We start from the raw sequence: 13,132 nt of genomic DNA, 5'->3' as shown, positions 1-13,132 counted from the left end.
AGATGAGGCGCAGTGATTGAAAAAAGTTCCGCGGAGATAATTTTTACTCTCTCTCTCTCTCTCTCTCTCTCTCTCTCTGCATTATGCCGTCACTATTGCAAATACAACCTGAGTTTCTTATTTAGCTTGAGTCTCATGAATATTTCTCATTTCTACCAGCAAAATTACGTAAAAGCGATTCTATCTTATATCGCTGGCGCGGATACGCTGTTGCAGCTTGCCGCTCTGTCACGTTTTCTCACACCTGCAGTCCATTACATCTTCCGATGATTCGCGAGGCATCCTGATTCGTGCTTTCACCACTACGTGTTCAGAATAGTTCAGCATAGTCGAGGGGGAGACGTAATATGTTGGTAAAATTGCAGTTGTCTGAGCGCCGGCCACGAAAATAGCGCGCGCGGCCAGAAGTTATTCGCGCTTGAAATAACGACACTCTCTTAAAATGGAACGTTATAATGAAATAGACTTTATCCGTAATATGAGTTCGATGCATGAACGGGGCACTTTATCGCATTATATATAAATTATCTGTATTAACGCGCGATTTTTGTAACGTGCCATGCGTGCGTGCGTGCTTGCGGGGCCGGACGGATCGTCCAAGCGCCCTCGGGTCCGATATCGCAATTGCCGTTGTACCGGGGAGTGTAATCATTTCATACGACGCTTAATCATTTTACGAGCGCTATTAGCACATTATGCAATTATTACGGAAGTCCGGATACGAGCGACCGCGCGCGCAGCACACGGGGATGATTATCGACAGACAGGTAACGATATGTTGATGGGCCATTGCCGACAGCACTGTCCGATAATATAGCGATGTACAGAAGTATACGCGCGCGCGCAGGATCGGTATATATATTTTGGAGGGACAATTGGCATGTAAAATGGTAGCCGCACGCCATTATTGTATTGTACTTACAAAATCAAGTAGAACTTCATTTCGAGAGCGTGCTCGACGTTCCGACACGGGCTTGTATACGCTCATGGCCTAATCCATTAACATTTGCATTCGATTTATCGTATCGTTCTCCGAAATGGGAAATAGTGAATTGATGCAAATGTTAAACTTTTGTGCGCGCATGTAACGACCTTAAATTTTATTTTTTGGCGTCGATCACGCGCGCGCGTTTCTCTTCGCGAATATTGTATTCATTGTATTTCACATTAAATGGTTTTGCAAGCAGGCGTACAAATATTACATAATAAATACTTTAGCGTAGAAATGGAAAGCGAATCGCAGAACGTGAAAATTCGTGTCAAATAAGAAAAAAAATGTGCAACTTGTTCGATCGGGGAATCGACGGTAAATCGGTGAAGCGTACGACGTGTCTCCGCGGAAAAATGATGAAGTATTTAATATAAAGTTAATGTAGCTCGCGAGAACGGAAGACTTGATCGATACCGGTCATCAATCAGTCTGGTATCTATCTTGGGCAAATGTGTCATTGATTCCGTTATGTTTTATAAATTTTCGCGGTATACGCGTGAAAAAAGGAAAACGCAGTTGTAGTAAAGTTGGCGATACAATTGCACGGATCGAAATCAGAAATCTCTATGGAAATATGTATCGTTACGGCGATTGTCAAATGTAAATTCGACAAAATTACATCGTTTTCTATCATTGAGGAATTGCCTTTGCTTTTAGGATGTAAAAATCACATTTAAGAACAGATTTGTCGAGAATAGAGAAATATATTAGAATTAGAGAAACTGCAGATTGCGCCGCGCTGCCGAATAATTTTGGCGCGCTGAATTTTATATCCCGATACGTCGTTCATTTGTTCGCCGGCCCGCTGGAATCTGCTACCGATGTGGCGGGATGAAGGGCGCCTGACATCACGGTTATTGCATAATTATGCAAATTACGAGTTCCACCGACCTACGATCACGCGGATGTTTCGATTTGCACAAAAGTATTTGATACATTTGAATACCCGGAGGGGCGAAAATATGAAACGGGTTAAATCAAATTTATCCTCTTTCGAGCTGCAACATTACCTGTCATACCCCGAGAGCGTGACGTGCCAGTACAGTTTGCAGCATACGAATCAAAATGCGTCATATCCATAGAGCGATAGACCATCGAGTGTCAGTACACTTTGTCGGGCATTTAATTTCGGCGGTCTTCAAAGCACCGTGCTTGATATTGCTCTTTCGCTTTTTACAAATGGTTATACCTCGCTAAATATTTTACCCATGCAACTCGCAAAAAGTGACAAACGATCCTTGGTCCGCTTTCAATTGATTCACGTAACATGATATTCCATGTTAATATGATAGAAAAAATAAAAAAAGAAAGTTATGAGCAGACGAGTTCGGGGTATAGTAACAATACGCGACAATAAATATTTCCTTTCGTTATACATCGGACAGTTTAACATTTCTTGACCGTTCGTTGCAATAACAGTCCGAACCCCAACAATCGACAGGTCGTTTCTCAGGCGTCGTAATTGGTGCCTATTATGAATCTAATCGCGATCTATTATGCAATCTCCCTGCATTCAGCGGGGAGAATTAACGTGATATCTAATGACGCGCGTGATAGCCATTGCACGGAAACGATCGTGAAAACCGCATGGTACATCCGCGATGGGGCATCGCCCCGTGTCGGCGTCCGTGTTTTACGAAGTCGTGAAAGCAAGCACGGGCTCTCACGCGTGGAGAACGAGTGGAAAACTCGTCGGTGTGGGTCGGCGTCGGTGGCTGCCGCAAAGCGGGGAGTCAGGCCGCGTATAGGGGGTTGCGAAAGGGGTAGATGCGTCGGCGTGTTGCGCCGTAGCTTTTGCCGCGGCGCCCGGCAGTCCATTGGCGAAGCCCTAACGAGCAGCGGCCGAGAGCGGAGCATTCCCACGGAAAGATTCATAAGAATTCGAGCGGGCGAAAGTGGACGTGCTTTTTTTTTTCGCGCGCGCATTGATATGCCGTAACTTCTTTTTCTTTTTTCTTTTCATATACGAGCCGCTCCTTGTTGCCGGTCGCGTTGCCGGTTGCATCCCCGCGTATTTTTTTTACGTCGTGTCGACGCGCAGATAAACGTCATCGCGCAGATAAACATTATTTTGGTGACGAACTTGAGGCGACACTGGTGAAGTGACTCGCGTCATACGCCGTATCACGGAGAGCCGGGCGAAAAATTTGAAAAGCGGTGCACTCGGATGAATCCTCGATGAACGAGTACCGTGAAATTTTAGTGCTTCGGACCTCGGAGTCTGTCGGCGACATGTGATCGTGCGCGAGGGAGAAAGAGAGAGAGAGAGAGAGAGAGAGAGAGAGAGAGAGAAAGGGAAAGATAAACCGCGTGTGAATTCGCACGCGATCTCGGACGCTAATTGCTCTCTCGCGTATATCGGCTGCTGCGATTCGTGGAGTGAGCGTAGAAATCGAAGACACACAGTAGGCCGAATATCGCTTTCCCATTTTTTATTTTCGTTTATACGCGAACGTAACGATTATGGCACGGGTTAGCAAGTTTTAAGGAAAATGATATAGAAAAGCATTAAATAGTTAAAGAATTTCTTCACGTCGTCCCCACATAATTTCAACGAGTTTATTACTTCGATCAAATCTTGGAAATGCTTGATGAATTTTATATTTTTTGTAAAATCTGACGTGCGATAGCGCGTCACATTCATCATGCACAATATGAATTGCAAAATTGGATGAAATTATTAATGTGGACTTATCGCGAAAAGATTTATACAACGTGAGAACGAATGAGTAAAAAGACGATCGGTCAAAATCACGATTGAAATTTCTGTGGTGAAAAACATGCGAGTTTTCCCTTTTAGCGTGTGACATCGCGCACGCTAAATCTTACCGCATCGCGTCACGTTGTTAGTTTCGGATTAAAAACTATACGCCGGTTACTGGTAAAAGTAGGGCACGTCCGGTCCCGCCCTTCGAGGCATTACCTGATCCAGCCCGAAGGACAAAGAGAGGAGATAGATGGAAAAAAAGTAAAACGAAAAAATGCACACGAAATTACGCGCGAGGGAAAAAGAGGTCGTATGAGCTTCATGACGTGATTCGCGCCATCGATTGTGCGATGGAATTGACATTACGAACGCAGAATTTTTCTACCCCAGACGGCGATAGATTTTTTTTATGACTTTCGCCGAGAGCTGTGATTTTTTTACGAGGAGCAATCGGAGCTGATCTGTTATTTAAATCGCGATTATTAAATACCGATAAAGAAGTATACATTTATCGAGGATTTCAGTTGATTGACGACCCGACGATATTCGAGCATTTTTACAATATTTAATTCAACTTGATCCGATTCAAGTTAGGTCAGATAATAGTTACCTTAGAGCTTTATGTTTGCAGAGCGTTGATATTGTAAACAACAGTCAATGCTGTAGCTCTCTCAGAAACGCTTAACGTGCTCCGGGCCGTTTAGAACGTGAGCGAGGACTACAACTTACGTAACGGGAAGAGATGGGGAAATTTCCTCTCTGTTTGTTATCTCCGGTCCATCGACCGTTATCTTTTTGTGTACACTAAAACGTGTGTACACGATATTGCAGTGTTCTCTTTTACTTCAAATAATGGCGCAAGGCATGAAACATACAAAAATGAATTGTTTTCTTCCGCAATAACTTTTCGAATAAAAATGTAACAATTTTTGTTCGATAAATTCAGCGGACGATCGCGCGTCAAGAAATTCCCGCTCCGTTCCAAGCGACTGATGTGCACGTTCGCGAAATTGCAGGTCGGCGGTGCGCGGGAATTGTTTCGACACATCGCGAACTGTGATTCCACGCGAATTACTCCCGGTCGAGCGATACTCCCCTGCATGTAGCGCCCCAACTCGCAGATGTATCGCGGAGAATCCGAATACGCGTTCTCTGATCGAGCGTGGATGACCATTACTACTTGAAGCAATATTCCGAAATGCTGGCGCTTGCCGCGGAATAGATTCTGTTTCACGGTGATGGCAGCGTTTCGCGCGGGTGAATCGTAAGGTGCGATTCCGGAGAAAGTAGATAATCGTATGATTTAACCGTTTAAGCGGCGATGAAGGAGAATGAGGGGTGGGAAGAACGGTCGTGTTAGCCTCTAACCGCGAGATTCTTTTCTTCGCGCGGCGGAAAGTGTCAATACGGGGGAGAGCTGATGATTTTTGACAGAGCCGGTATCAGTGAAGTTGCATGAAGAGAAACGAACGGAGTAACGTGGCGATAAAGCGGGGCAAAAATAGAGCGAAGGGAAAAAGTGAGAGACGGAAATTCGTGAGGTGGGAGACAAATTCGTGAGCGGAGCGACATATCGTGCCGCCGCATAAAGAAGTAAGTACATCAATAGCAATCGATCGATAATTATCAATGCCTGTACGCGCAGTTTATTAGCGCGTTTGTGTTTCCCCCGGCGTGAATCGATAACGCTGATTTACATATTTTCCGATAACGCCGCATACTTCAACGTGGCGCGTTAGAGGTGTAATCGCATGTAATTATCGTGCGTGCGTGTAACGAGCTCGGGGCACCGCTTCCTGATCATTTCAATGCTTTTAATTTGCACTCGATTTAAGGCAGCACTTCGACACGTTTTAATTTTATCCGCCGAGCGATTATCCGTCAGCGCATAGATTCGATGAGAACTGCACATGTGTTTCGTGTTAATTGCATTCATCATAGATTTAAAATGTGATAGGTTATTACGCTATTTACGCATCCTAATTTTAGATGCAAATAGTAAACGGTTAACAGTAAACAGTTTGTCGTTAACAGTTATCAAGTTATAAAAAATTCTATTAAATGTAATTCCAATATCCAATTAAATATAATTCCAAATGTATGTCAAGTATAATTCCGATGTATAATTAAATTCCGATAATTCATATATTATATTCACGTACTTTGGAATAAATTACACGCGGAGTAAAAATTGGCAAATTGGTTAAGCCAATTTAATTCGCCACATCTTGCCTTACGGCGTAATGACGATTTATTTATATTATATTACTAATAACAGTGAAATATTCGCCCTTTGGCAATTAATGGGATATAAAAGGCGATGCAATCGCGATTTTACAATGTGGCATCTGTTGAAATAAGTTTGCGCCTTAGCATACCCGGTTTTATCGCTCATCCCCGATTTTCATTACATTCCTCTTTCTCGTGAAAACATTTTAGCGCGGAAACTAAGACGAGATATCCCGTATAATATCTCGTGATTTGCATTTTCACGCTTGCGGCCGTCTCCACATTAGAGGAGAAACACTTTCCTATCTGCATTAATAAACGAGATTTATGAGAGCCATTCGTTTTGGTGGGAACAGAGCGTATAATACCGACGGTATCGCGAACAGATTGAATTTATTCATTGCGCATAACGTTGCGGAATTGTTTCTTTATACGCCTGATAGAGTGGATGCATCGACGAATAGGTAACAGTAGTCGGCTAAACGAATATCGTTAAATTGAGCGATAAATTTCAAAGGACCAATTATTTCTTTCCGCGAACATTATAACGCTACCGTAACATAACGGTGAACTGTATTTGCGTATAATTAGGAGGGAATTACGTATGGGTTATTTCGCGCAGGGAGATGAGGTGTCAGATAAATGCATGTATTATAATATGGTCGTTACGTACGTACGTGACGGGCGCCTTAGCCAACTTGCATGCGCGGGATGCCACGCTTGTGCGCCACGTAAGGTGAAAACGGGTCAAGAGGATCCCGTCATAAGAAAGTTAATACCGCATATGTCGCAGCTTGCTGAGCGTGAGGCGGCAAGAAGGGGCCACTTTTAAATGATAAATTACTTCTAATGGCGTCAGTTTGCTGGCTGGCGCGAACTTTGATGAGTTTTTATCCGAACGGGCGGTGCGTCTACCGCTCCTCCAGGAGTCGCGTCTTACGTCTGCTTAATCCCGACGAGCTTAATCTTCGTGACGCCCAATTTTTGTCGCGTCCAATCTTCGTAATCGATACGCCGGATTGAAACGGACGAATTCATTTAACGACACGCGCGACTGATTTCCCGTTTTTACGATTTTATACATTTACGTGCAACGTAATTCGTGTTTTCCTCGGAACGTCCCAGATGTGACGTTAATTTAAAGATCTTCGCTAACATTAACGGCTTCCTCAAGAATGAATTGCCGTTCGTGTTCTCTCAACGAATGAATCGCGTCGACGACGCGCACTATAGGATTCCCTTAACCCGATTTACATCCGGGTAGCTTAATTGGAGAAGCGGGGAACGTTACTAGTTCTATCGTTCTATACTAAATTCCAATCAGCGTTGCGACGGCATTCTCACGGTTGCCCACTGCGGCGATTTCATTCTAATCATCGCCTTACCTTTGATAACGCAGAACGTTATTCTGGGTGATTATTTCTCATTCTGCAACACAGCGCAGCCGCGTTCAAAATATCGATATATACGCCGTTGATATTTCACGAGACACGATACATGTCGTAGCATGCCTTGCGGCAATATTTGCACTTTAACGTTCCGGACGATTATAGTAATTGTATCGCGACGTTATCGGTAATGATATATTCTCGATGTATATGCGACGGGAAATTATATATTCTCCGAAATTGATAAATGTCAAGAGAATTGATCAATTATTTAATTACCTGACGCGTTAGATTGCAGCTGCGGTCAACGTGGAGCACGTGGAGTAAAAGTCTTACGAATGTAAAAAATCTGTGACGTTAATAATAAAATGTATAGCGACATGTATTAGTAATATCGGTCAAACTCTTGTTTAGGGGAGGCATCTCCAATGATCTTGTCCTTCACATATATTATACATAGATGTTACCTTTTGAATAACCTTTAAAAAGTTTCAGCCGTCGCTCGGGTTGTTTAATAAAATTTATTAACAAAATAAATTTAATAAATGGAATGTAATTTTCCGACATCATGTACATTTAAAAAGGTATCTACATACATACCTGAACCGTACAATGATAAACCTTGTTATAAAAAAATTGTAAGTATATTTCTAGGGACTTCGCCCCTCACCTAGAGATGTGCGATTTTTAAAATTGTGATCGCGATCGCGATCTTCCTTAAGAATCGCAGTGAATGCGATATATATCGCATTTCGATTTTTATCTTATATTTTATATTGTTCGTAATTTTGAATCACGTGTCATTTTACATCGCAAACACCATTTTAAATTTCCCCCGTTATGTTATGTAATTTTAAATTTTACGATTTTTGAAAATTTTATTATACATTTTGATTGTTTTAAATCATAAAATTTAAAATTATATAATGTAACGGGGGAAATTTAATATACCTAGTATTCGCGATATAAAATAACAGGTTCAAAATAAAGAGGAGCAAATTTTAAACAGATTGGTTAAACCATGTCTAGTGTAAAAAATAAGCGTATTTATTTATCGGAACCAAACGTATATTTATAAAATTCAAATCAGATTTTTGGACCTTGTAGTTTCACTAGGTTTCTGTAAAACTTTTAAACAGTAAACTCACCATATTGTTAAGGAGAACTTTTTATTATTGTTGTTAACATTATACCACTGAAGATGGCTTGGACAGGAGCCGAAACGTTTTGCATTTGGATTTTGAGAAATAAATTATTATAATATTTAAACGCATCTGGATCCGCGTGTGACCCTTACAGCCTCTTCCAATTTATATTTGAATTTCGAGGGTCTTTATATTATTACATTTTATTAAAATTCAAATCATTTTGTTTATACCATTTTCTTATATAAATATTTAATAAATAAATACTTTATTAGAGAAGTGCAATTTTGAACTGTGTTTGCGATTTTAAATCGCAGGCGCAATTTTATATCCCGTGCGATTTTGCGATTAAAAATCTAATTACATATCGCATTACGATTCAAGAAAAAAAATCACGGTGCTATAGCGATGTATTGCAGAATCGCACATCTCTACTTTTATCCCGCCCAAAAATATACTTACCAATTTTTTATAACGAAGTTTATTATTGCACGATTTGGAAACCCATGGAACCATTTTATGTTAAGAGAAATAACTTTTTTTTATAAAAGTCGCTAAAAAGGTACACTGTCACCGTAATATATAGGTTCGATTTGAGTTAGGTTTTTTTAGAGTGAGGGTGCAAGGGGGGAGCGGAATCCCCTTCTTCGCTTATATATGTGCTATGTTCATATACACATTAGTCATTTATGAGAATAACTGTTATATTTTTAAACTTGTTTTGTTCAACTCTTTAATAAACAATGAGTGACGGTTAAAACTTTTTAAAGGTTACTCAAAGGGATGATCTTCATAATATATGTGATAGACAAGGTCACTTGAGGTGCCTCCCACTAAACAGGAGTTTTACCATAATGTATATATATGTATACATATTAATGTGACTAAAGAAATATTAATTATTCCTCTTCAGCACGTTTATGCACGTTTTTAGCACGTATATTTCGGTCTCGTTGTATCTCACGACTCACGAAAGTTTGGCGAGACGAGAGAAACAAGCAGCAAGTAGCGCGCAAGAAATAAGTGGCATTAAGACAACTAATTAAATATTTTATGGCAGAGTAGCAACAACTTTAGCAGTAAATCTTGCGGAAAGAGAAATCGCATGGCTCGTGAGGAAGGGCCCGTGTTACAAGGCTATAATATAAATTGTAAAGTGTTCGCGTAGCTATCTCGTACAATGCTTGACGCCAGGAGCTATAGTTAAACACTCGGGATAGATCTTCGTCGATGTTGCTATTGTTATCGTCGATTTAATCGCACAGTTTTAATTCCGTAATCCGTCTCTTCTTTTTCCTTCTCGACTATCTGACATACAGACGTTTTTGATCGCGGATTTGATATTCACATTCGTCGGAGTTACTTGAGCGATACGACTTTTCAGATACTCACACAGTTTTATGTGTACTCAGCGATCGCGCAATAGATACCCCGCGTGAATCCCACCTCGCGCAAGGGAGAGGCTTATTACCCTCGGTACCGTCGATTTATTCGCAAGGAAATATGTATACGATCTTCGTCTCCTCGGTTATCTCCTCTCCCGCGTTGGTCGTAACGTGGGCCGTGCTGAATGTAAGCCGCATTGCCGGCGACAGCTTGATCGCTCCTTAAATTACTTTACACACCCGCGAGCATTGCTCGTGGCGGCGAAACGTTTATACTTGTCTTCATTGTTCTCCTTCCCCTTGCGACATTCTAGGAGGTAAGACGCAATCCGTGCACTCGTTTAACTCGCCGGTGTTTACTGCATCGCGAGATTATTATACTTCTTTATAATGATTATACAGCAGGGATGGAAAAGTTACTTTTTAAAAAGTAGCTAATTACTGTTACTCGTTACCGAGTAAAAAAAGTAACTAGTTACGGTTTTTAATTTCTGATTCTCAAAAGTAACTCGGTACCATTACCGTTACTTAAAAAGTAACGACTTGTTACTTTTTCCGTTATTTTTTTAATGCTAAAACGAAATTACGAAGACTAAAAAATTTATTTTTGTAATATTTTTTGTTAAAATATTAATAAAAGGAATAAAATGTTATATTTTAAATCGCAAGATCACAAAAAATTTAAAGAGAAAGGTTTTATAATGCTCAAAATGCAAATAAAAAATTGTAGTTTTTATTCAATTTATAAATACAGCCAAAGTTATACTCTTTTGTACCTTTAATTTCGTATTTAAAAATTTTAAAACGAAAAAACGCGCGCAGCGGCGAGAGCGCGGTATCAAAACATTCATAAAGTTTGTTCTTATACTAAATACGGTTCTGTGATTTATTTATATCTTAAAACTATTTTTAAGACGATTTTAAATATAACAACGGACTATAATGATCTGACGAACGCTGAAGATTTACTATACAAAAATTATGACATAAATAGATTCAAAATATAAAAAGTATCGATAAAAGTAACTATTAAATTTCTTACTGAAAAAAATGTAACTACGTTACAGTTACAAAAAGAAAAAAATAACGTCGTTACCAGTCCGTTACCAAAAAAAGTAACTGTAACGGTAACGGCATTACAAGTAATGCGTTACTTCCTAACTCTGGAATACACGACAACGAATGTTTAATGGGATTGCACAATAGAAGGGCTATACGCATGTGCCTATGCGTCTCGACTTACGACTTCGTCTTGAGGAGAGCTCTTCCTCGATCTCCCTGCTTCCTCGTCCCCGTTATCGTTACCTTCTCCCACATCCCCATTTCCTACATCGCGCTATGCTGCAAGCGCTACGAATTCTCTCTCGCTACAGCGCTGGCTCTTACCCTCGATACGCTCGTAAGTTGCTACGAAATGTCGTCTTGGGGCGAAAGTTCGCAGCCGCTGTAATTGAGCCGCCATATCGCTCGCAGTTATCGACCGCGCGAATCCAGGATTGCTACGTTATACCTTTGAGAGTGATTTCCCGTGGATGTCGGGCGCAGACTCGCTGCTACTTGCGGTGCTCGCATGTAGCCTACTTATGTTCTGGCAAATCGCGAATCGAGCCAGCGAGGGAATGATACTGCAACGATACGGGGGTAACGGAATATGATAACCGATATATATATATATATATATATATATATATATATATAACGCGAGAGCGTTCTCGCAGGATGGAACGAGGAATGCTTGTCTCAGATCATCAACATGTATAGTGATAACAAGTTTTTAAAAAATTTGCTTTTTCGCTTTTGTTCTTGCAAATATCCATTTTTAATCGCTACGATTTATTATTGTTAATTGCTTTCAGTCGCGCCTAAGTAGAGATTTCTCGTTCCGACGTTTTAAAAATATGCCAATCTTTTGGAATTCTAATAGTTACTAATGATGTAGTTTTATTCCACATCAATCTTTAAAGCGGCTATGCAAACGCAATTAATCAGCCGCCCTCTCGCCGTTTTTCCGATAATACTTGTTCCGCATTTGCTTATTTACAATAGCATTCCGGAGTTTTCACTCTAAATCCTGCGCGTTTCTCAATAGAAATCAGCTAGGTCAATATATCGAATGTAGGCAGCATTCGGAATGCTTATTTTCGTCGTACCGATTCGATTATGTTGGTTCTCGAAGGATCCGTCTCGCGACCTCTTCAACGTTCTTTCGGATGCTCGTTCTAAGAGGATTAGGAAGCGTTCTCGAATGCGTTGCAATCTACTCTTGATTTCTTGTAATTTAATGTTATTATCGAGAGAAAAAGAGAGAGAAGGGGGGCGGAGGGAGAGAGAGAGAGAGAGAGAGAGAGAGAGAGAGCCGTCGGTCTTGTCGATGTTCAAAGAAAAACGAAAAAGTTTCATATCGTTGAATCTCGACGTATGCATAGCCGGCTTATTTTATACGGGATGCTCTAGCGATTGAGCTATTTTACGATGTATCGAATAAGGATTATGCGATATATGAAACCTCCCAGAAATAAGGTAGAATATGTTTTACATTCCTCGTATGAGCTCGCAGAAAAATTATTCATGTATCAATCTGCTTTTACAACAATATTTTATGTAAAATAAATAGAGAATTTCGTTTAAACCGTTATTTTTTTGGAAAATTCGAAATAAATCCGTAGTCGAAGGAAACGTAGCGAAGAGTGATGAAGGAACCCGCATAAAATCGCATTTGATCAAGAAGCTTATCGCCGAATAAACTTTAAGCTCGATACAATTTCTTATACAATGAACTTTGTAGAAGAAGAGAATCTAAAGTAGAGAGTTATATATTAACAATGTCCTCGGTCGTATTACATTCTTGCTCGTACAAAAGCGCAAGTTGACTCCCTCGTTACACTCGTAAAGCCATTAAATTTACATAAAAATGTGCCCCCTTGAGATCGGGCCATTCGGTGCGGGCGCGAGAGGTCGAAGAGGCGAAGTTTATCTGAGGGCACGGCTTTATACTGTCAGATTAAGGAGTTCGAGTTTAACTTTTAGCCCGAGATTAACTGCTAGCTGATGCGTTAGTGTGCGTACGTTTCTCGAATAACTATAAAGACGGCAGGTTTCTCACGTCTTCTGGCGTTAATGGCAAGGGTAATCGTATAACAGCCTCTTTCATGTTGAAGTAAATTGACAGTACAATTATGACATTGTTTCATGAATATTATAATGAAAAATCTAGATCAAAAAGGAAAGATATAGGACAGTCTTGATCTATGAATTTCTCAACGTAGGTATTTGGTGCTCTCTTTTTC

At 40.5% G+C, this 13,132-nt stretch overlaps 1 protein-coding gene across 6 annotated transcripts in view; it reads left to right on the top strand.

Moving 5' to 3' along the window:
• Nucleotides 1-13,132, top strand: part of LOC139817527 (zwei Ig domain protein zig-8) — a 129,284-nt gene that overhangs the window by 5,280 nt on the left and 110,872 nt on the right. The window contains exons 1-2 of one of the 6 annotated variants that reach the window (XM_071785698.1): nucleotides 2,816-3,177; nucleotides 5,098-5,291. The exons of 1 other annotated variant lie outside the window; for it this stretch is intronic. The gene's annotated coding sequence lies outside the window, so the exon portion shown is untranslated. Of the gene's footprint in view, nucleotides 1-2,815; nucleotides 3,397-5,014; nucleotides 5,292-13,132 lie in introns of those variants that run through there. 4 more of the 6 variants (XM_071785696.1, XM_071785699.1, XM_071785697.1 and 1 more) reach the window with 4 other exon arrangements.

Source organism: Temnothorax longispinosus, chromosome 8 (genome assembly GCF_030848805.1).
Source record: "Temnothorax longispinosus isolate EJ_2023e chromosome 8, Tlon_JGU_v1, whole genome shotgun sequence".
Taxonomy (NCBI): domain Eukaryota; kingdom Metazoa; phylum Arthropoda; class Insecta; order Hymenoptera; family Formicidae; genus Temnothorax; species Temnothorax longispinosus.
Note: the sequence above shows the minus strand (reverse complement) of the source record. Positions and strands in the feature narration are given on the sequence as shown.